Raw genomic sequence first — 21,221 nt, 5'->3', positions numbered from 1 at the left:
TGCCTTGTTCCATGGAATCAGGGTTGATGAGGGAGGCCCAGATGATTTGTTCTGTTGCTCTTGTCCTGATATTTGATCTCAGGATGGCACTAGATGTGGTATATACCACATGGCCACCTGCCATAAATCCTGTGTTTTAAAGGACTTTTTATGTATGTATGCATATATGTATGTATGTATGTATTGCTTTTTAGGGCTGTGCCTGCAGCATGTAGAAGTTCCCTGGCTAGGGTCGAATTAGAGATGCAGCTGCTGGCCTTTGCAACAGCCACAGCAATATAGGATCCAAGCTGAATCTGCAACCTACACCACAGCTCATGGCAATGCCGGATCCTTAATCCCACTAAGTGAGGCCAGGGATCGAACCCACATCCTCATGGATACTAGTCAGGTTTATAACTCAATGATCCACAACGGGAACTCCTTTAAAGGACTTTAAATAGAAACACACTCACACAACTCAAAATGCAAGGCTAGGAGACTCTTATCTGTTTTAAACCTTTCAACTTACAATTAAGGAAATAGATCCCTGACGAATGGTTAATTTTTCGAGGTGGCAGCAGAACCAGGACAGGAAGTCACTTTTCCTTCTGCCAAATTCACCCAGAGCCACTATTCTGTTTCACAATCCTCCCAAACCTAGGCTCGCAAACAGCTCTCCTAGAGCTCAGCCACGTGGCATTAAAGCAGTTGTGGGGGATTCTGCCGAAACAGGATCAGGGTGGATCCATAACCTCCAAATATGATATGGCCTTTACCACTTTTTTATTCATCCTTTTCCTTCAAATCACAATGATTCCTAATCTATCTCAAATTAGACATTGAGAAACCCTCATCACCACAAAACACAGCCAGAAATCAGGACGTAAGCTAGAAAGGCACCTTGTAGGCAAAAATAGTTCTCTCGTGGTCCACACTAAAGATGGCGCATGTTGAGTCCTTTCAAGGCTTCGTTGGTGTCTCAGACCCCAGTTTAATAACCTTAACAAGCTTGTTTGAAGGGTTTTTCAGAGTTCAAAAGACTGGGGGCAGCAAGGAAGTTAACAGAAAAAATGCTCCTCTGGGTCAGAGCTGCAGGCCAGATCCCGCCGGCACCGAGAAGGTGCCCCGGACTGCAAGGCAGAAACCACCACCACCAGCCACCAAATACAGACACACTATTCCAAAGGATGGTGTCCCACAGCTGCAGGAGCTCTGCAGCCAACTCTCCCAACAGCTCAGGACAGCAGCTGAGGCTTTAAAGTTATCCCTGATTAAAACATCAAAGAAAGGTTTTATTCTATTCATGAAGCTTTGAAGAAACAGAAAAGTGCAATACATCTTAGCAAGACTGGCAAGACTCTGATGCAATAATGTGTCAACAACTGTTAAAACTGTATTGTTCCAAGGGTATAGACACACAAGACTCCTCAGCAGTGTAAGGGCCCCAGGGGCTTTGTGTGGTTCAAACACTCGGTTGTCTTCTCTTCAGCCTCCCCTGAACATCCAGCTCCAGCCGGCCAAGGCGATCACGTGCTGACCCCCAAATTTTACACTAAGGAAACAAGCATCTTGGAAAACCTCAGTGTAAATTACAGATGGCCTGGATGGTGAGCATTTTTGAAACAATGTCCATTCCAGCCCTGGGTCCATCCTCTACCATACTCAGCAAACCCTGAGGGGGTGGTTGATTCTTTTACATTTTCTACCTAAACTGGAAGGCATCTGTATGCATTGCTATCAACCTCCTCTTGAAGTGTACTTTGTTTGGTATTGGGATTAAAAAAAAAAAAACAAAAAAACAATGTCCTGGACCATGCTAGTTAGACGAAATTCTTGTCACAGCTGTTTTGTTAAAAGTAGGCATTCTTTTTATGATCTCTACCCCTCTCCTCCTGAAAAATGAATGTGTTTTTATGGTTTCTCCTCATAAAAAGCAAATTGGACACCAAAGAATACTATTTTTAAAACAAAGAGTCTTTAAAAGGAAAAATTCTGTTCTGAGGAAAAAGTGGTCCCATCCCCCCACCGAAGTTACAAAACAAGAAAAACTGGCTCAATATAAACTTGGGGACACTGAGGTGTTCTTCTGAAGCTATTTATAGACAGGGTGGTTGTTCAAACTCTAGAGTTGGGCCACAAAATCTAAGTATTAAGAATCACTTCCATGCACAAGAGAAGGAGCCACAGTCCTGGATTACTGGGGTCGCCTCGTAGGAGGGTCATGAACACACCAGTAACTATTCTAAGATGGAAGACACAGCCTTCAGGGGGAAAAAAAATGTGCAAGAGCTCTTCTCATCAGGGGCTGCCTACAAATAAAACCAGTGGCCCAGGGTGGCAATCCCTAAGATCAAAACCCATTAGAAAAAAAGTATGCCACTAACTAATTTGGATTTCCACACCCAACTCTTTCCCTATCTGGCCAACTGTAAACTGGTCTTTTTCCAGGTGGACTGAACAACCTTGGAAAATAAAAATTAAAAACAAGCCAAAAAAAAAAAAAAAACCAACAACCATCAAAAACCCAACCCCCAACAAAACTAGCCTTTCTTAATCAAGCTGTTTCTTTCCCTACCTCCCCACGTCCAGTGTGGACGTACAAACAGCCACAGCCTCACTCAGATCATTCCACCAATCCTGCAAGCAGCTGAGAGCTTAGCTAAAAGGACCAGCATGGTCAAAGGGAATTCTGAAACCAACTAATGTACGGCTTGGTGTTGTTTATTGGAAATGGGAGAATTATTCCATGACCTAAGTGTTGACCCCTTTAGTGTGCGTTCCCAGACAGCTGCGTTCTTCGGAAAACTGCACGAGAACACAGGAGAGGACAAGAACCCAAGATGACCGGGAAAGATTTTGCTGGCACAGAAGTCAAGGGAAAAAAGAAAAAAAGTGTTTTTGAACAATACCGTGTGACTTTAGCCATGTAAGTACTTATTCTCTCTGCAGAGAGTGTACATAACTAACCCCGGCCAATTATGAGTCAGTCAGCATTGAAAAGAAGTGTAAAATGAAAGGCAATTTCAAAATTATTTCAAAATTAAGTTATAACATTAGGTTTCTGAAAGTAAACATCTGGTTAAATGTGGTAGAAGAAACAGGGATTTTACTTACTCTCTTCTCTTTAAGCTCAAGGAAGAAAACCATCGTCAGTGAAACAAAGAAATGACCATGACCCAAACAAAAGAACCAAACATACCGCCAAAAACTCTAAGGCCTGGACGGAGCTGTGGAAGGAGGCTGAGGACCATGTCTTTAGAGCTTGGGCAAAATACTATTTTCCTAAATGTCATATCTGAGAGGCAAAGCCAGCATCCTTTGCAGGGCTTCAAGTAAGGTTATGCGGGCAGGGCCCTGAAAAAGGAAGCCTGTCCTAGAGGGTGAGCAGAGGATGCTGGAATCAAGCCCTTGCTCTGTTCTGCAAGCAGAGCTAAATCCTTTACCACCCAAAGACAGCGTGTGCTTACCAAGCACTGGCCGGCAGGCATCAATAGGCCTGGCCGAAGGGATGCCCAGATAGCTGGTAACACATTACCTCTGGGTATGCCTGTGAGAGTGTTTCTGGAAGAGATTTGCCTTTGAGTCTGTGGACTGGGTCAAGAAGACTGCCCTCGCCTGCGTGGGTGGGGCTCCCTTAATCCACTGAAGGCTTGAAAGAACAAAAAGGCAGAGGAAAGAGGAATCTGCTCTTTTTGCCTGAGCTGGGACATCCATCCTCTCCTGCTCTCAGTGTTCCTAGTTCTCAGACCTTCATACCTGGACTGAGCGACACACTGGCATTACTGGTTATCCAACTTGCAGATGGCAAGTAGTGGGACATCTTGGTCTCCAAAGTCATGTGAGCACATTTCTATAATAAACCCCCTCCTTTATTTATAGCTACAGCTAGCTAGCTGTTTTCCTTTGTATCTATCCATTGATTGATTGATCAGTCTGGAGAGCCGTGACTGACACAAGAAAGAAAAAAAGAGATAAAAACTGAAAAAATAATTGGCAAACAACAGAAGTCAATCAAAAGTAAACTAGCAAATATGCACATCTCAAATTATTATTATTTTTTTTTTTGTCTTTTCGCCATTTCTTGGGCTGCTCCCACGGCACATGGAGGTTCCCAGGCTAGGGGTCGAATTGGAGCCATAGCCACCGGCCTACACCAGAGCCACAGCCACAGCAACCAGCAACGCGGGATCTGAGCCGCATCTGCAACCCACACCACAGCTCACAGCAACGCCAGATCCTTAACCCACTGAGCAAGGCCAGGGATCAAACCCGCAACCTCATGGTTCCTAGTCGGATTTGTTAACCACTGCGCCATGATGGGAACTCCCACATCTCAAATTTTGATGAACACTGTTAATTGAACACGTAGAGATGTTCGTTAATATTCACTTCCAACACGATAGATGAGAGTCTTCCCATGTCCATGCTAACTTTGGATATTTTCAATCTTTTTTAATTCACTGTAATCTGTTGGATTAAAAAAAATGGCTTCTCTTAATTTTAATTAGCATTTCCCCAGTGATTAGTGAGGTCAAGCACATTTATGCATATTTGGCCACATCTAGAAGTATTCTCCTGTGCTGGGAAGAATCCTCAAAGAAACATGAATGACATTCTCAATTGGGAAGAAGGAGACTCAGTACTTTTGAGGCGGACTCTGCTGGCATTTTCAGTGTAGAGTAAGCTCGGTCATCAGGGACAGACTTTCTTCTGAGAAAATCTAGAGGGTCAGATTCTGTTATGAGGTTTTCTAAATTTGGGGGTCAGCCAAAGGCACAGGAAAGAGAAGAAACAGAATCAGAGGAGTCAGAGAAATCTTATTCAGGGTCAGATCAGGCATTATGCTAGGTTGCATGGCTAAGAAAAGAGGAATCCTAGAAAGACTTTCGTCTCCCAAAGTAGCCTTGCTGGCACCCACAAATTTGGGAATAATAATCTGGGAGCCAAGTTTTAAATCTCTGAAAGTCCATGATTAGGGTGCAAATAAGCACAAGATTCTTGAGTACCTGCAATGCACCAGACACTGTCGTAGGCATTGAGCAAATCAGAAGGCATCGTAATTCAACATGGGCTCTGGGTCAGGCAGAGGTGAGAGAAAATCTGGCTCATAAACGACAGAGCACAAAGTAAGGCTAGAAATGCCCACTTCATGGAGAGCTATGATAATTAGGCAAAACAAGGTATTTAAAGCATTTTTGTCTTGGACAAAGTAAATGCTCTCCATATATATTACGTCCCACCCCTTTCCTCCAATTCACTTTAACGGTGAACTTGCCATTATCAATCTTCGTTACTGTAACAAGGTTCACGAACTGAACACAGAACCAGTGATGCTGCCTGGGGCTGCTCCAAGCCTCACAGGCAGGGTGAGATGATTCCATGGGAGAACGGGGTGAGGATGGATGACCTCTGCTTACGTCACAGTCTTATCACCAGGTGGGATAAAGTAGGGTTTATTGTTTACCTGTTTATGAGCATAAGCTGTGCTGGATTCTTTACAAACATTAGACTACAATGACAAAGCTCTTGAATTCGCTTTAGGAAAAAGAGAAACACAGGGGGTAGCATTCGTATGCTTCTAAGGAGAAAAGACTTAGGAAGGGATGAAAAGGGGCTTTAGGTCCTGCTTTTCTGTAGGAGGGAAGAAGTGTGTGTGTGTGTGTGTGTGTGTGTGTGTGTGTGTGTGTGTGTGGTGTGTGTGTGACTGATGGAGCCCTGTGTGGCAGGGAGCAGGTGAGAGTGAGGTCACACCAACCACCAGGCTTCAAATTTGAATTCTTCACCCAGGGTTTTGATGTTTTCTTACATACACATCAAACCTGACAACTATCTAAATTTTTTTCTTATCATGAGCATCTTATTTCCTCAGACGTTTTTACTTTACAGTAACAGTGCTTAAGAAAGGGTATCATGCTCAAGATTATTTAAGGAAAGGAACCCTTTGCCATTTCCATCAGCTGAAATAGCCCCAAATGTGAGAATGTGCATCAGCTCTCCCTGCTGTGCAAATCAGAGAGCGGCTTGTAGGGTGGCCTTGTTTATTTTGGTAAATGTGTGGGTAGGGGAGGGAAAGCGGCTGTTTAAAATGCATTTAAAACTTTTAGTTTCAGATTATTAAACCCTATGAGAAGGAACTTAGATTTCCCAGGAACAAAGGAAACAAAGCTTACTCCAGAAATATGTCAGGCATAAATACACTTATTCTTTGGGGTTCTCTTTTTGTGGAGTGAGTTAAGGATCTGGTGTTGTCACTGCAGCAGCCTGGGTTGCTGCTGTGGCACGGGTTCGACACCTGGCCAGAGAACTTCTATATCCCATGAGTGCAGCCAAAAAAAAAAACCAAAAAAAAAAAAAGCCCAACCAAACCAACCAGGAGTTCTCATCGTGGCACAGAGGAAACAAATCCAACTGGGAACCATGAGGTTGCAGTTCGATCCCTGGCATTGCTCAGAGGGTTAAGGATCCGGCGTTGCAGTGAGCTGTGGTGTAGGTCACAGATGCAGCTCAGATTAAACCCCTGTAGCTGTAGCTCCGATTAGACCCCTAGCCTGGGAACCTCCATATGCTGTGGGTACAGCCCTAAAATAAATAAAAAATAAATAAAAAATTTAAAAAAATCAAAACAAAACAAAACAAATACAACCAAACCAAACCAAACAAACAAAAAACCCTATTTAAAGCCACATTGTTAGCTATTTGAATAGAGAGTTGAGATATTTCCTACCAATGGGTAAGATAGTTTGACTTCACCTGTGCATTCAGAACTCACAGGCTCCCTGCTGGCTCTTTACCATAATTGTGTAAGGTCATGACTCCTTAACCTCTCCTGGGCCTGGTTACTGTTTCTGAACTTCTGATTTGATACTCTAGCCAAGCGTTGACTTCCAGGATATAGACCTTACATGGTTTTGCCTCCTACTTACGTCTATGACTTTTCTCACTCCGTCTGGGCTACTGATGCTTGATCCTCGGTCTGCTTCCAGGGCCCGAGTCTCTGCCATGGACCCCCATTGGCTGAATTATTAACTCTTGAAGCAAATGTACCTCTGGGCTCCTGAACTGCTTCCTCAGTTTGGCACCACATAATTGAATCATATTAAGTATCAAGGACAAGCTGTTATTAATGTTAATATGGAAAAATAAATGTAAGAATAGCCAGGAAATCAAAGAAAAAGAACAGCTACAAGGGAAACTGGCTCTAGCAACACTAAAGTCTGCTGCAAAGCCTCTATATTTACAACAGTTGGGTACTGGCATATTATGGCCCAAACAGATCAGTGGGGTAGCATAAAAAGTCCTGAAAAGACCCAAACACAGATGGAAATTAAGTGTGTGACAAGGACATCTCAAATTGCTGGGGCAAAGATAGGGAAAACTGGGTAACTACTGGAAAAAGACAAAATCGATATTTCACACTACACATAAGAATAAATTCCAAATCAATCAAGAATCTGAACATAAACATTTAATCTATAAGTATGGGAAGGAAATATGGGTGTAGTCCTCTTTAACCTTGGTTCAGGGAAAGTCTTTCTAACCATGATTAACAATCCAAGGGGGAAAAAATATAGATTGACTTGCATGGCAAATGCACTACACGCAAAGTTAAAAGGCATTGACACTCTTGGGGGAAAAGATTTGTAGTTTATACCAGAGGCCAGGGGCTAATATCCTCAATATTTGAAGAATTCTTAAAGAGAGGGAAATTACTCAAATCAAGAGAAAACAGGAAAAAAGACAGGAACCAGAAAATTCATTTAAAAATGTATATATGTCATTTAATTACATGAAAAGATATTAAATAATTCATAATTAAAGAAATGCAAGTTATAACTATACCATTTCTCACCTATCAGATAAGCAAAAATTTAAAAAGCATGACAACACATCCTGTTGGCAAGATTAGGGAGAAACAGGCCCTCTCATGCTTTGCTGGTGGGAACAGAAATTGGCACAGCCCTCTGAGAGGGGAACTTGGTGAAGACTAACAAAACAACTCATGCACCTACCTCTCAACTGAGCCATCCCACTTCTAGGAATCTGCCCTGAAGACACATCTCCAAAACTAAAAAAATATATATGTACAGATTACTTATTGCAACACTGTTTGAAAACAACCATGTTTTTTAAAAAAATAATTATATTAAGTAACCATATGCAAATAACCATGCTTAAAAAGAGTGGCTGAATAAACTATAGTACATTCAGACAATAGAGTGCTATGCAGCCATAAAAAAGAATGACAAAGATTTCTGAACTGATATGGTGTGTTTACTAGGATATATTAAATGAAAAAAAGCAAAATGTAAAAGAATACCAATAGGATGCTACTCTTTGTGAAAGTAAAAAAGGAAATGAGAAATTATACATGTGTCTGCTCCATAGTGCAAAAAGAAATAGAGAAAGGGTTAACTAGAAACAAATGAGATGGGTTACATTCAAGGAGCAGGTGTTGGAAAGCAAAGGGGGTGATGAGAACAGGATAGAATGGTTTGATGGGGGCAGGAAAGTGACTTTTCTGAGTAAGCTCTGACTTTTGGCAACCACAGTAGTGATTCACTTAAGGTATTTGGATAGATAAAATCAGCAAGGATGGGAAAGGGAATCCAAATGAAACATGTATCAGAGTCCAATCAGGAGGTGGAAATCATGCAGTAATTTGAACAGGGAAATTTAATATAAACTTTGACATGGGAGTAACCATAAAAGTCTAAACAGTACTCTAAAAAATACTCTAAGGCAGAGAGAGAGTGTGCCTAAGAAATGAACAAACTTGGAAGGGCCCCCTCCCCGAGGATGAGATTCAGACCTCACTGGAGAGGGCGTGGCAGATGGAGATATTCAGTGAGTGCAGAAAAAGTAGAGGATAACCTGGGCCAGAGCTGCTCCACTGTCACCTAAGCAGCAGGAAATAACCCTCCAGAGCAGGTCAGTGGAAGCTGGCAGGAAGGAAATGCAGCCGGGGCCAGCAAGCAGAGAACTCTCCTCTGGGGTCTAAGTGGCCAAGGCTGGCAGACAGGCACACGGAAGGATTTGGGATGTTGGAGGCCTGCTCACCAGCAGAGCAGTCTGGGGCCTGGAGTGCATGATGTGCAGGCTGAGAGGGCCCCAGTGAGGTGGTCACTGGACTGGCCCTGAGCAACGAGCTCACCAAGGGACTATGTGTTCTGGACGAGCAGCACTGGATTTCCCCCACCACCCCTGGCAACCATAAAACAGCAGCACCCTGGAGCCAGGAGGAGAAGCCCCTTTCTCCACAATGTCCCTCCAGGGCCTCTCGCTGGCAAATTCTAACACTGTGCTCACTGAAAGGAAGAAGCGCTTAAAGGATCCACCTCCATTACTGCAGAGTAGATAATGAAGGGTGAATTTGGAGCTTAAAAACAAAACATTGATAACTAGCAGAGAAGACAAATAAATAAACTTAACTATATAATAGCGAGTAAATAACACAACCACACAGAAGATGGAGAAAAAGGGGCCAACCTCAGTAACTTTGAAAAAGAGTGTTTTTACTATATCCACTAAAACCAAAGAGAAAAATGAACCATTCACAAGTGTACTTATAGGGGTATAGGAAACTACTTTCTGTGAATTCTAGTATTGAGCAAATAAGTGGCTATATTGTGGCTAATGAGAACCTGGTTTATCATTGTCAGAGAAAGGGGTAACAAATAAACAGCATTTAGGATAAACCTTGTGGTATCTGACTGGAACAGGAGGGACCACTATGAAGTCAATGGTTTTTGGTAGATAGATAGATCGATCGATTGATCTACAACCATGGACCTGTGTATACTCATATATATTTCTAGTGCTCTCTACTGAGAGGAACTAGAAACAATGATACTCCAGCAGCAGCAAGAACACCTAATGCCCAGCTCTTGATTTCTAAATACCACTCACTCTCCAACAGAAAGAAACAGGGCTCCTCAGAAAGATGGCTCTTGCCATGAGTAGGCAGCAAAGCACAAGACAGACCTGAAACAACTTGGGCTGCCAGGAAGTAAGTGCTTTATTTATTTTTTGGGCCATGCCCATGGTGTGTGGAAGTTCCATGGCCAGGGATCAAACCCTCTCACAGCAGAGACCAGAGCCACAGCAGTGACAATGCTGGATCTATAACCCACCGGGCCACTAGGGAACTCCAGGAAATAAGTGCTTTAAAAACAAAATGATGGGGGAGTTCCTGCTGTGATGTAGCAGAAATGAATCTGACTAGGATCCATGAGGACGCAGGTTTGATCCCTGGCCTTGCTCACTGGGTTAAGAATCCGGTGTTTCCATGAGCTGTGGTGTAGGTCACAGACTCGGATCGGATCTGGCATTGCAGTGGCTGTGGGGTAGGCTGGTGGCTACAGCTCCAAATCGACCCCTAGCCTGGGAACCTCCATATGTTGTGGATGAGGCCCTAAAAAAGCAAAAAAGGAAAATGATGGGAACATAGCAGAAGGATACAGGAGCCAGCCTGAAGGGGTTTGGGGGCCAAATTCGAACAAACAAATAATGATAGTAATAGATTATAGACCATGGAACATAGTAAGAATCCATGAGTCCATGCTGATATAAATAAATAATTGAATAAACAGGGAGAAAGAGAAAGCTCTTCCTTACAATAAAATTTCAATTAATAAATATGTAGAAGTAGAAACAGCAAAAGAATGTCACCATTTTCAAACACTGTAATAATCGTTGTTTTAAAGAAACAGTTCACAAACATAAAGAACAGACTTGTGGTTGCCAAGCCGGCGTGGGTAAGGGAGGGATGGACTGGGAGTTTGGGATTATCAGATGAAAACTATTATATATAGAATGGGTAAACAACATGGCCCTACTGTATAGCACAGGGAACTATATTCAACATCCTGTGAAAAGAACATGAAAAAGAATATGTATATATTCAGAATATGTATATATCTGAATCACTTTGCTTTACAGCAGAAATTAGCAATATTGTAAATCAACCACACTTCCATTAAAAAGTTTAAAAAATTTTTTTTGTCAAGAATGATCAATAAATGATAAAATTAGTGGCAAAAGTATTATGAGAAATAGGATATTTACATAGTCTCAAAGTAGCTTGCTTACAAAATACTTACTAATTGATAAGGAAAAATAGTTTACAATGGGGAAATCTTCCAGATACTACCTTAACCAAATGATCAAAGTTAGTTTCACTAACTAGTATGACAGGTAGACATCGTGTGCTTCTAGGTAAGATGCACTAAGAAGGACACAACATAACTTCTATAGTAGTTAATGTACAACACAAACATATCCATGAAGAAAGAGTAGACAAACCCAAATTGCGGAACATTCTGCAAAATAACCAGCTCGTACTTACTTTTTTTTTCCCTTTCTTTTTCCTTTTTACAGCATTTCCTGTGGCATATGAAAGATCCCAGGCCAGGGGTCAAATGAGAGCTACAGCTGTCAGTCTATGCCACAGCAACTGCAACGCCAGATCTGAGCTGCATCTGCAACCTACACTACAGCTTGAAATGCTGGATCCTTAACACACCAAGAAAGGCGAGGGATCTAACCCACATCCTCAGAGAGACAATGTCAGGACATTAACCTGCTAAGCCACAACAGGAGTTCCTGGCTAGTGTTTTTTTAAAGGTTAAGGTTGTGAAAGACAAAGAAAGACTGAGGAACTGTTCGAGTTTAAAGCGACTGGGATGAAGCAAACAAAGCATCTAGGGTGTGAAATCTACAGAAGCACTCACTCCCAGGGTCATGTGAGTGTAGAGTTGGCCCTGAAGGAAACCAAGGAGATGTGACAACTAAATGCAACATGTCATTCTGGTTTAGGTCCTGGACAGTAGTGGCAAAACTGGTGAAATTTGAATAAGATCTGCAGATTATATAATACAAAGGTATCAATGTTAATTTCCTGATTTTTGATCATTGTACCATATTACGTAAGATTAACATTTGAGGAATCTGGATATACAAGAGGGTTTCTTTTCCCCCCTTCGTACAGTTTTTGTTAAAATGTAGAGTTAACTTAAAATGAAGAGTTAAGAAAAAATTTTAATTGAAAAACGTTAAAGACAAACAACAAGTAAAGTTAGAGGTTTCTGGTCAAGAACCTAGCATAATGTCACAAGCAGGGCATTGATTAACTAAGGAAATTATAATGCATGGTGAAAGGTGGCTTTGGAACCATCCAGATGTGTGCTCAAGTCTGGCCTTCTTAGTAGCTGTGTGATGCCAAGCTAGTTACCTAGTCTTCCTAAGCCTCAGTTTCCTCATTACACATTTACACAAATGGGTCGTATTTATACCTACTTCATATTATGATTATCTGTATTCCAATCTGTATGATGATGATCTATATGCAACCAACAATATTTGTAAAGAACTTAGTGTAAACTCGATCGGTTTGTTAGGATTAACCACATTAGTGACAAATTGCACAAGGGACACTAAAGGGCTCCTTTAAGAGCAGGTAGATACATTTTTAAACTTATGAAGTGGACAAATAAAAGGTGATTACTTTTTATCAAAACGTGATTCGTGGGCTTCTTTTGGAGCAAATCGGGTTTCTTTTTAATTCTGTAAAAACGGATCTTTGACATAAAGTAATTATCTGTCTGATGCCTTAAGCAGCTGGGAAAAGGGCCACCAGAGAGTATCTTGGGCATAGAGAATCCGGTTCACTAATAAGTTTTAAATGTTGACTCTTTCAAAGGGTTAATGAGGAGCCAAACTCCCTGGTTTGTCTTCTCTAAGCAGATACTGAACTACTTAAATGTGATGACATTGATCAAATATTTGAGGTTAACAATTGCTTGTAGGTTCATGCCTTCTCCTTTAATGCGTTTTTTGAGATAACTCCAGCATAAATAATGGGCAAGCCCAGAAGAAAGTTGAAAATGGCTAAAAGGATTCTATTTGGTGCTATTTCAGTGCTAAATCAAACACTAAAAGGTCTGGTGTTTCTAGGGATACATTTATTTTATGAAAAGGAAGTAAGACCAAGAGACTTCTGTGGCAACCATTCCCTGTGTAAATGAGGAAAACCATCACAAACAAAATATTTCCAACAATCCTTTAAATTTAGGAACAAAGTCTACATTCCTGAATAAATTTTCTTATCTTTAAAATGGACTCCAACGTCTTAGAAACTCTAGTGTTTGAATATTAACCCCAAAGAATTTCCATCCAGTCATTTGGAAACTCTCCTCAAATTCATGCTAACCTTAATGGAGCCAGAGATACTGTCTGTCATCTTTCACTGACTCCGCGCTGACTCCGAAGAACACCTGCCACATTGGATATCCCAAATATCTTCATCTTTGACTCCTCATCCTACACTGCTCCCCTTCACACAGCAGTAACTTCTACCTTATGTTGCTAAGATGTGATCTATTTAATTCAGCAAGTGCCACCGAATTCATTGCTGATAGCTCCACCCTCATCCAGCCCCTTCCTATTCTCCAGCCTCTGAACAAGCAGTGACTCTCCCCTTCTTCAGGACTCACCTCATCATTTGAATTCTCAATCTCATACCCAAAAGACCCTTCCAATGTATCATTTATTTTTCTGACTTTATTTCAAAAATACATAGCTTTCTCTTTCCCTGAATATCTTCTCTTCAGCTAATTCTACACTTACTGTCTCCCTGCCCAAATCATTGAATCATCCTTTAAACCTGGCATCTATCCTCATTTATCTACTGAAATAGACCCAAGAACCTTTTTTTTTTTTTTCTTGCCACACTTTTAAGGCCAGGGATGGAACTTGGGCCACAGCAGCAACCCAAACCACTGCAGTGACAACACGAGATCCTTAACCCACTGCCCCCCAAGAGAACTCCTCCAAGGACTTTTTATTGACACCTGTCTTCTCTGTCTCTGCCACTTCTGACTTTGGTGGACACATAGGGCTCAATCGTAACTCTAAACCTTTGCCCCTCTGGCGGCCAGACCTGAAATCTTCCCTCCTCTTCATTTGTCTCATTCCTACTCATCCTTAAAGGTCCAGCTTGAGCCCCTTTTCATAGGTGAAGTCTCACCAGATTCCCCCTTCTCTGAACTCTTGTAATTCTGCCAGTAGGATCCAGGTGCAACTCTGAATTATGCTTCAGAGAACTACCTGGTTCCCACTTCATGCAGTCTTGCCCAGATGGTCTTTCCTGGCCAAGGAGTGAGCATGTAACACTAATCATGCCAACTGGATTATCTCTCCAACAACTAGGAATCCTGAATGGAGTGACTGAAGGTGAATGGAGCTAAACCATCTTGGCTGCAGGGTTCTGCTGAGCCTGTGCCCTAGTCCTACCCCTAGGATCCTGAGAGGTACAGGAGCTGGTCTTCCCCGACTTAGCTCTTCCACATCTCCTTCATTTCTGTGAGCCATGCTTCTTTATCTCACATTGACCAGAGTATTGTCTCTGCCCACATCCAAATATACTTATGAGGATTCTCCTCTTGCCTTTTATTTAAATAATAATAATTTAAATAAATTCCTTTTGTTACTGTTAAATTTAAGGGACAAGGAGTTAATTAAGCCTTGTGTACCAGTGAGACAGGAAGTTTCTTGAGGGCAGAAACTTTGCCTTACAACTCTATATATCTTACAGAAGCTTTTAACAGTTTAATTGCATGATGATAATTATATATGAAAATCTCCATCAATAAACAAAAAGATATGAATAACTATCTGAGATCATCTTTATGATTCTATGTCACAGTTTAGGGCCATTCACTAATTCCATAAACACATCCCAAGTGTGAACGATTGGCTATGCATCAAGTTAGACACTGGAGTTGTGTGCAAGATGAAAAAGACAACGTGGCTCCTATATCTGCAGTTCGTTCTTCTTTCCAGTTTAACCTGTGTCTTATACAATGATAGTACCTAGGATCAATCTGGCACTTCTAATTCTGAAACCTTTTCAAACAATGCATTATTTGTTATTTCTGTTTTATAAATGGGAAAGCTGCTGATGGGTCATGGGACCAAGATCAAATAGAGCTACAAGGAGAAGATATATCTCGTGATCTACAGTGATGTTCCTTCCTTCTCGCTCTACCTCAGTGAGAAACATTTCCTTCCGGACATAATTAAATATTGGTATTATATTTTATTTAATTCCCACATTACATCCAACTCATGTATTATTCCTTTGTTGTTCGAGATAAAGGCAGTTTCTGAGTTTTTGCCAGAGGAAAACAACAGAAGTATAACCTGGTTCTGGGACATTCAACTAAAAAATATTTATGTAGTGCATGCTAAACGCAATGCATCTGGCTTTCCTCTGATCACACCACTCAAGACATACCCACTCCCTGCCCTCAGTGAGTTTATGATTGTGTGTGAGAGTGGGGGATGCCATATATGTGGTAAGTGCTAGAATGAGGAGATACAGCCCACACTCAAGTTCCCCAAATTTTTATGTCCACAAAGCATCTGAGTTGCATTTCTCAGTCTCCCCTAATCATTTACATGTTGATTGAAACTTACCAGTCTTATTTTTCTCCCTCATTCCAGAACCGGTGTTCCTTCATTTTCACAGTATCACTTCTCTCCAAATTTTCCCTTTTTTTTTAGTTTCCCTTCCTAGTTTCGTATTTCCAAGGTGATCTCCCAAAACTTTCTGACCCATAGGGCACTCATAAAGACTCTGATGGATTCTCAGTGGTCCTCAGAGCTCTACAAAAAATTTCTTTTTCCGAGAAGCTGAAAGTTGTCTCCATCATATTGTCAATGGTTCGGGGCAGGACCAAAAGACCAAGAGCCAAAGGGTGCACCATGAAATTTCCTTTTTTAGGAATGCATTTTTGGCAAGTAGCATGTCTGAGTGTGCCCTTCTACTGTTTTTCTTTTAGGGTCAACAGAAGCATGTAAAACTTTTCAACTTTCTTCAAAACGTGTGCGGTGAAATTGACTTAATACAAGAAATAACAATAGTAGCTGCAAGTTACAAAGCAAAAGGAGCCTAGGACACACCTGTTGAAAGGGCAGTTGATATAAAGACTACATTTTCCATCAGCTAAGAGTTCACATTTGTCAATTGGTAAAGTACAACTTTCTGATAGTCTTAAAGATATTACATTTCTGAAAAGGGTATCATTCTCATTTATAATTACAGCTAACATAGGCAGATTGAGGCATTGCTAGAATGATTTGAGGGGCATAGGAGTAGAGTATTAAGAAATTTTATATTCAGTACATTTCTAAACTATGGCAGGTGAGAGAGATCTGAAAGACTACAAAATGTAAAATGAGGTCAGACAGTGATTTAAAAGTCCGTGTATTTCTTTGATCATAATAACACCTAGCAATTTTTCAGAGAATCTGCTAACATTAATTAATCCTCACAGCATTCTCATGATATAATATCAACAGCTGCATTTTGTCTTCATTGGTGAAGATGCATTAAAAGGGAGTTAAAAGATTGCTTATGTCTGGAAAAGAGTTAGAGGCAGAACTTGTTTCTAAATCTTTCATTTATAGTACATCATTAAGATCTCCAGCTTTGAGAAAAGACAAACCCAGGTTCAAATTCAAGCTCCATCACTTAATATATCAATGTGTCCCTAAGTAAGACACTTACTATCTACATTTCAGGTTCCCCATCTATAAAAAGAGAATATGTGATAGACTGCAAAAATAGGCCCAATTGTTGTTCATCATTTCCTTACCTTTTGCCATGCTATTCTCCAATACTCTTCCATGGGATGCAGCGCATAATTCCACATCCTCACATTTATCTATTTGGCTTGCTTTCCATTAGCCGACACATTGCAGTTAGGCTTGTGTGGAGCTTGCAATCAGAGCTTGCAGTCACCGACAGAACAGGTCCAGCCCAGCCTGCTGGAGAATGAGAGAAAAATGGAGGAGCTGGATTGCCTTGTTTATTCTAGCTAAGGCCAGGCTAGATCAGTCTCAGTGATCCAAAGAGCTGGTGTCATGAGCTGATCCAGTCAAGGTTGGCAGATCCACTTCGCCAGTCAACCTACCTGTATAAGCAATAAATACTTGCTTTTGCCACTGAGGCTTTGTGGGATTTTGTTATGTAACATTGCTGTGACAATAGATAACTGATACCTGATAGCAGTAACTATGACATGCATGCATATCAATGTGAGAAAATATGTCTAAGTCACTTAGTACAGAACCTAATAATTGTAATAATAAAACGATACCATGTACTTTTATTTTGGAGAAACAATTGCAGAATATGCAATTCATCTGTGGATCCTTACAATACCTGTCTCATTGAAAAGTTTTTACCAAATCATGCAGTTTTACTTTCAGCTTTTGTAAAGAACCAGGCAGATGATCCAATGGTATTTTTTAAGCCTGTAAATATTCTGGGATGTATTTGTCTAAGTAAAACAGTGCTTTTCCTTCTAGGATATTTATCTTGTTAAAATTTTTTAAAGTACAAAACAAAAAAACCACACACACAGAGTAGAAAAAGACATTCAAATTCATGACCTACTGAGAGAAGCCAAAGGCTAGCCTCATGAATAAACCCGAGTTATGGAGTTTTGTTCCAGCAGAGGGCTGGGCAGGGGAGAACAGTCCTCATCCTTTGGTTCTTTTCCTATTTGGGTAATCTTCTTGAAATAGTTCAGTATAATGAGGAAGACATGTAGCTCCAGAGTTTAAATTCTGCTTTTGCTTTTTACTGTCTCTGGGATCTTGAGTGCACTAAACTCTACCTACATTAATTCTCTCCTTCACTTAATAAATGTAAAATCTGAAAAAATAAACCAATAAATAAATAAGCTCAGTATACATTAACTCACTCCATAAGTGGGAAAAAGAACAGTAACCTCCAGAGAGTGCAGCAAGGATCATACAAGAGCTGCAAAGTGTTTACAGCTGTGCCTGACATGCAATTAAAGTCAATAAGTAGCAGCCCTTGCTAGGTGGGTCTGTGCTGTCAGTTCCATTTCTAAGGAGGCAAGGTCCTAGATTGTCTAAGCCAGGTGTGCCTCCCACACCTGGAGACAAAACGGCCCCTTCGTATCGAATTCCCTATATCCGTCCTAAGTCCAAAACGGAATCTCAGACTTTACACTCCAATGTGAGGAAAAGCCGCATTCATGAGAGAGAAGATACAAGGTTTAGAGGAATGCCAAGAGTGATGTTTCTCAGCAGTTCCCAAGCCATCTCACCTCACCTGAGAAAGTGTCCAAGTGACTTCTGACTTTGCACAGTAGTTCTGTAGTTCTGTCCATTATTAGTACAAAGACAAATCAATGCTCTCTACCTAACCAACCAGTATCATGAATAGACAAGTGACTTTCCCTCTTTAGACACTGACATTCTTTTTTTTTTTTGGCTATTCTCTTATTAACCCAGTGAAATTCAGCATGGGAGCCACAGTCTCCTCCGAGAGTTGACATCCTCTTCAGGAAAGGAGATCAGGAGAGAAGCCAAAAAAGTCTAATCGTCTCCTTCATGGAGCCACTTCCCCCACATCCTCCAGGAGTCAAAGACGTGGCTACTTCATCCCTTCAAGGCTTTTATGAATGCCTCTAGGCTGTGGGCTCCAAAAGCTGCTGAACAGGTCAGAACATTAATTACATTAGCCCCAAGGCCACTATCATCCCTGGTTCTCTTTCTCCTCTTGGATTCCACTCAGCTAAACTCTCCAACCAGGCAGGGTGAACGGTAAGCACCAGATGAAAATATGGCCCAAATAATATGCCAGCACTGTAAAATTCCTGAAATTGACTGCCACCTTATAAAAGTTAACAATACAAACTTTCTCTTATTATCAGTTCAATCTGTTGCTGCCACAGAGAAATTTCAGTCCAAAATTATGCCCTACCCTATTTCCTTCCACTGACTCACTTCCAGGCAGAAGAGGTAGTATTTGTGCCTTTGTGTGGACTTTTGGATCTTCTCTTCGCAGCTGCACCCTGAACCATCTGCCAGTATAATTGGATAGAGCTTTAGCACCTCCAAAATTTGATCTAAGACTCTCATTTTCCTTTTTTCTGAAATACCTAAGGGTCATCAGAGCACATGAGAACATCACAGCACCAACCCTAATCCCACAAAATTCACAAGAACAAACAAATTCCCAGTAAAAATCTAAACATCCATTTCCATCTGAGGGCAGTTCCCAAGCAAAAGATTGTATTTCCCAGAGCTCCACATGTTGTACTGCAGACACTTATTGCTAGGGCTCAGGGCAGACCAATGTAAAGATCTGAAGATTTGGTTTCATCCAAGTCTACAAGGAAATAAAAGGGGCAGGGGAAGAAGGGAGAGAGGGAGGGACAGAGAGGGGCCTCTTCCTTTAGATTTTAGGATGCCAGTGAATTTGTACCAGCTATTAGAATTCAGGCCTTGGGAAGCCAAGTTCACAAGAAGAGAGAAATCCTATATCAAGACACAAATTATGACACCGTGGGCTCCTTGCCACGCTTTGCCTGCACAACTGAGCTTACACACACAATTAAAACAGCAACTCGAGAATAAAAAGTTGAAAGATGTTCCACTGCCCTCCTTGCTAACTCTGCTGTTGCCAAGAGTAATCAGCAGTGAAAAGATAAAGCCATCAGTATTTGAATTTAAATGTTAAAATAATAAGAAAGCCTATGGTCTCCCTAAGGTTAGTTTATAATAAAAACAACTTCTTGATCCTGGAAAACTTATCTGGTTTCTTTCTTCCTTTCATTCTCCACTTAATGACTCAAGTTATTATTTCCATGGTGGTCTCCAAACCACACTTGGTTTCTATGTAGATTGGCATGTCACCTCCAACAATTTCACCAGCTGCCTTTTCCTCTGAAGAGAATACGATTAAAATATTAGTCCAGCTTCTGGACGAATCTGGCAAAAGGGGTTATAGAAATCAGTCTCCACACGGCATGTCACTCGCTCTGAAATGTGCAACGTGTCCTCGTTTCATTTGTGATGTGATGTCTCCACGGGAAAGTTAGGTACCAGCAAAGCCCACCTGAGACGTCTACCTCTTCTGCTTGTTCTTGCTGATGTCTCAAACCTGGAAATGGGAAATTGCAACATGTAGGTTTCCAGACGAGAAAAGAGGAGCTGGAGGAAATCATCAGGGGCCTAGGGCGTGCTCCTCGGGCTGCCCAGCTGCCTGGCAGCAATCCGTGGCCTTTGTCGAAGTCCCCACAGACAGAGGGCCTGCTCTGAAAGCCGAAGCGGGGAGAGGGGTTCTCCCGGCAGCACTCATGCAGCCGTCTGTCCTGCTGGCTGGAAACCATCCAGAGTTACAAATCCATCACTCAGCAAGCAGTTATTGAAACCGCCTCTGGGCCTAGCTTCGGGCTAAAATCCTTGCTTTTGAGGAGCTTACAATCTAATTACTGTAATTAGAGACCAATTGAGTATTAAACTATGTGACACTAAGTAGGAGTTTGAAGAAAGCGGTCATTGTGGGCTGGAGACATTGGAAAAGATTTCATGGAGCCTGCAAGACTTTGAAGGGAAAAGTAAAGTAAGACTTGATGCTTATGAAGTTAATAAAATGTGCTTAGGATTAAAAAAAGAAAGAAAAAAGAAAAAAACACACCACTGCATGGAATCTGGGGCTTACCTGAGGAGGAAATCCACCTACAACGGTAGCAGGTGTGCAGGGTTTCCCAGGCCATTGTGTCAGCAGAGCTTGTCATGAAGAAAATGGGATTCCTCTCAGGTCAGGAACAAATTTAATCTTTCCTGAAACTGTTTAGTGTTTGAATCAGGATGGTACCCCTGCCGATAAAAAAGTCAAGCTGACATCCTTAATTAATTAGGCTTCCAATATGGAAATGCCATTGAAAGAAATGACTTTCGGAGTTCCCATTGTGGCTCAGTGGTTAAGGAACTCGACTGGGATCCATGAGGACGTGGGTTCGATCCCTGGCCTTGCTCAGTGGGTTAAGGATCCGGCATTGCCTTGAGTTGCGGTGTAGGTCGCAGACACGGCTGGGATCCTGCATTGCCGTGGCTGTGGCTGTGAAGTAGGCCAGCAGCTTCAGCTCTGATTCAACCCCTAGCCTGGGAACCCCCATATGCAGCAGGTAGGGCTCTAAAAAGAGACAGAAAGACAAAAAAAAAAAAAAAAAAAAAGAGAGAGAGAGAAAGAAAAGATTCTCTAGCAATGATAGCACAGGCTAGATTGCAAGTTGAACTTCAAGGTCAGGATAACTGATGGAGTGATAGGTCTTTCCCACAGGGCAGTAATAGCAGAGAAGAATCACTGGTAATACCTTGTAAGACTAGGATTATAATGATTAAGCAGTAGAATTCTC

General features: G+C 41.5%; 1 long non-coding RNA gene across 4 annotated transcripts in view; it reads right to left on the bottom strand.

Moving 5' to 3' along the window:
* Positions 1–21,002, bottom strand: part of LOC110256604 — a 55,273-nt gene extending 34,271 nt beyond the window's left edge. For 2 of the 4 annotated variants that reach the window (XR_002338346.1, XR_002338350.1), the window contains exons 1-2: positions 16,638–21,002; positions 7,992–8,047 (exon numbers count right to left, since the gene is read on the bottom strand). This is a non-coding gene — a long non-coding RNA (uncharacterized LOC110256604). The remainder of the gene's footprint in view (positions 1–7,991; positions 8,048–16,637) is intronic. The other 2 variants (XR_002338347.1, XR_002338348.1) reach the window with 1 other exon arrangement.

This window comes from Sus scrofa, chromosome 1 (assembly GCF_000003025.6).
Source record: "Sus scrofa isolate TJ Tabasco breed Duroc chromosome 1, Sscrofa11.1, whole genome shotgun sequence".
Lineage (NCBI taxonomy): Eukaryota > Metazoa > Chordata > Mammalia > Artiodactyla > Suidae > Sus > Sus scrofa.
The sequence above is the reverse complement of the archived record's forward strand: the minus strand, read 5'-3'. Positions and strand labels throughout refer to the sequence as shown.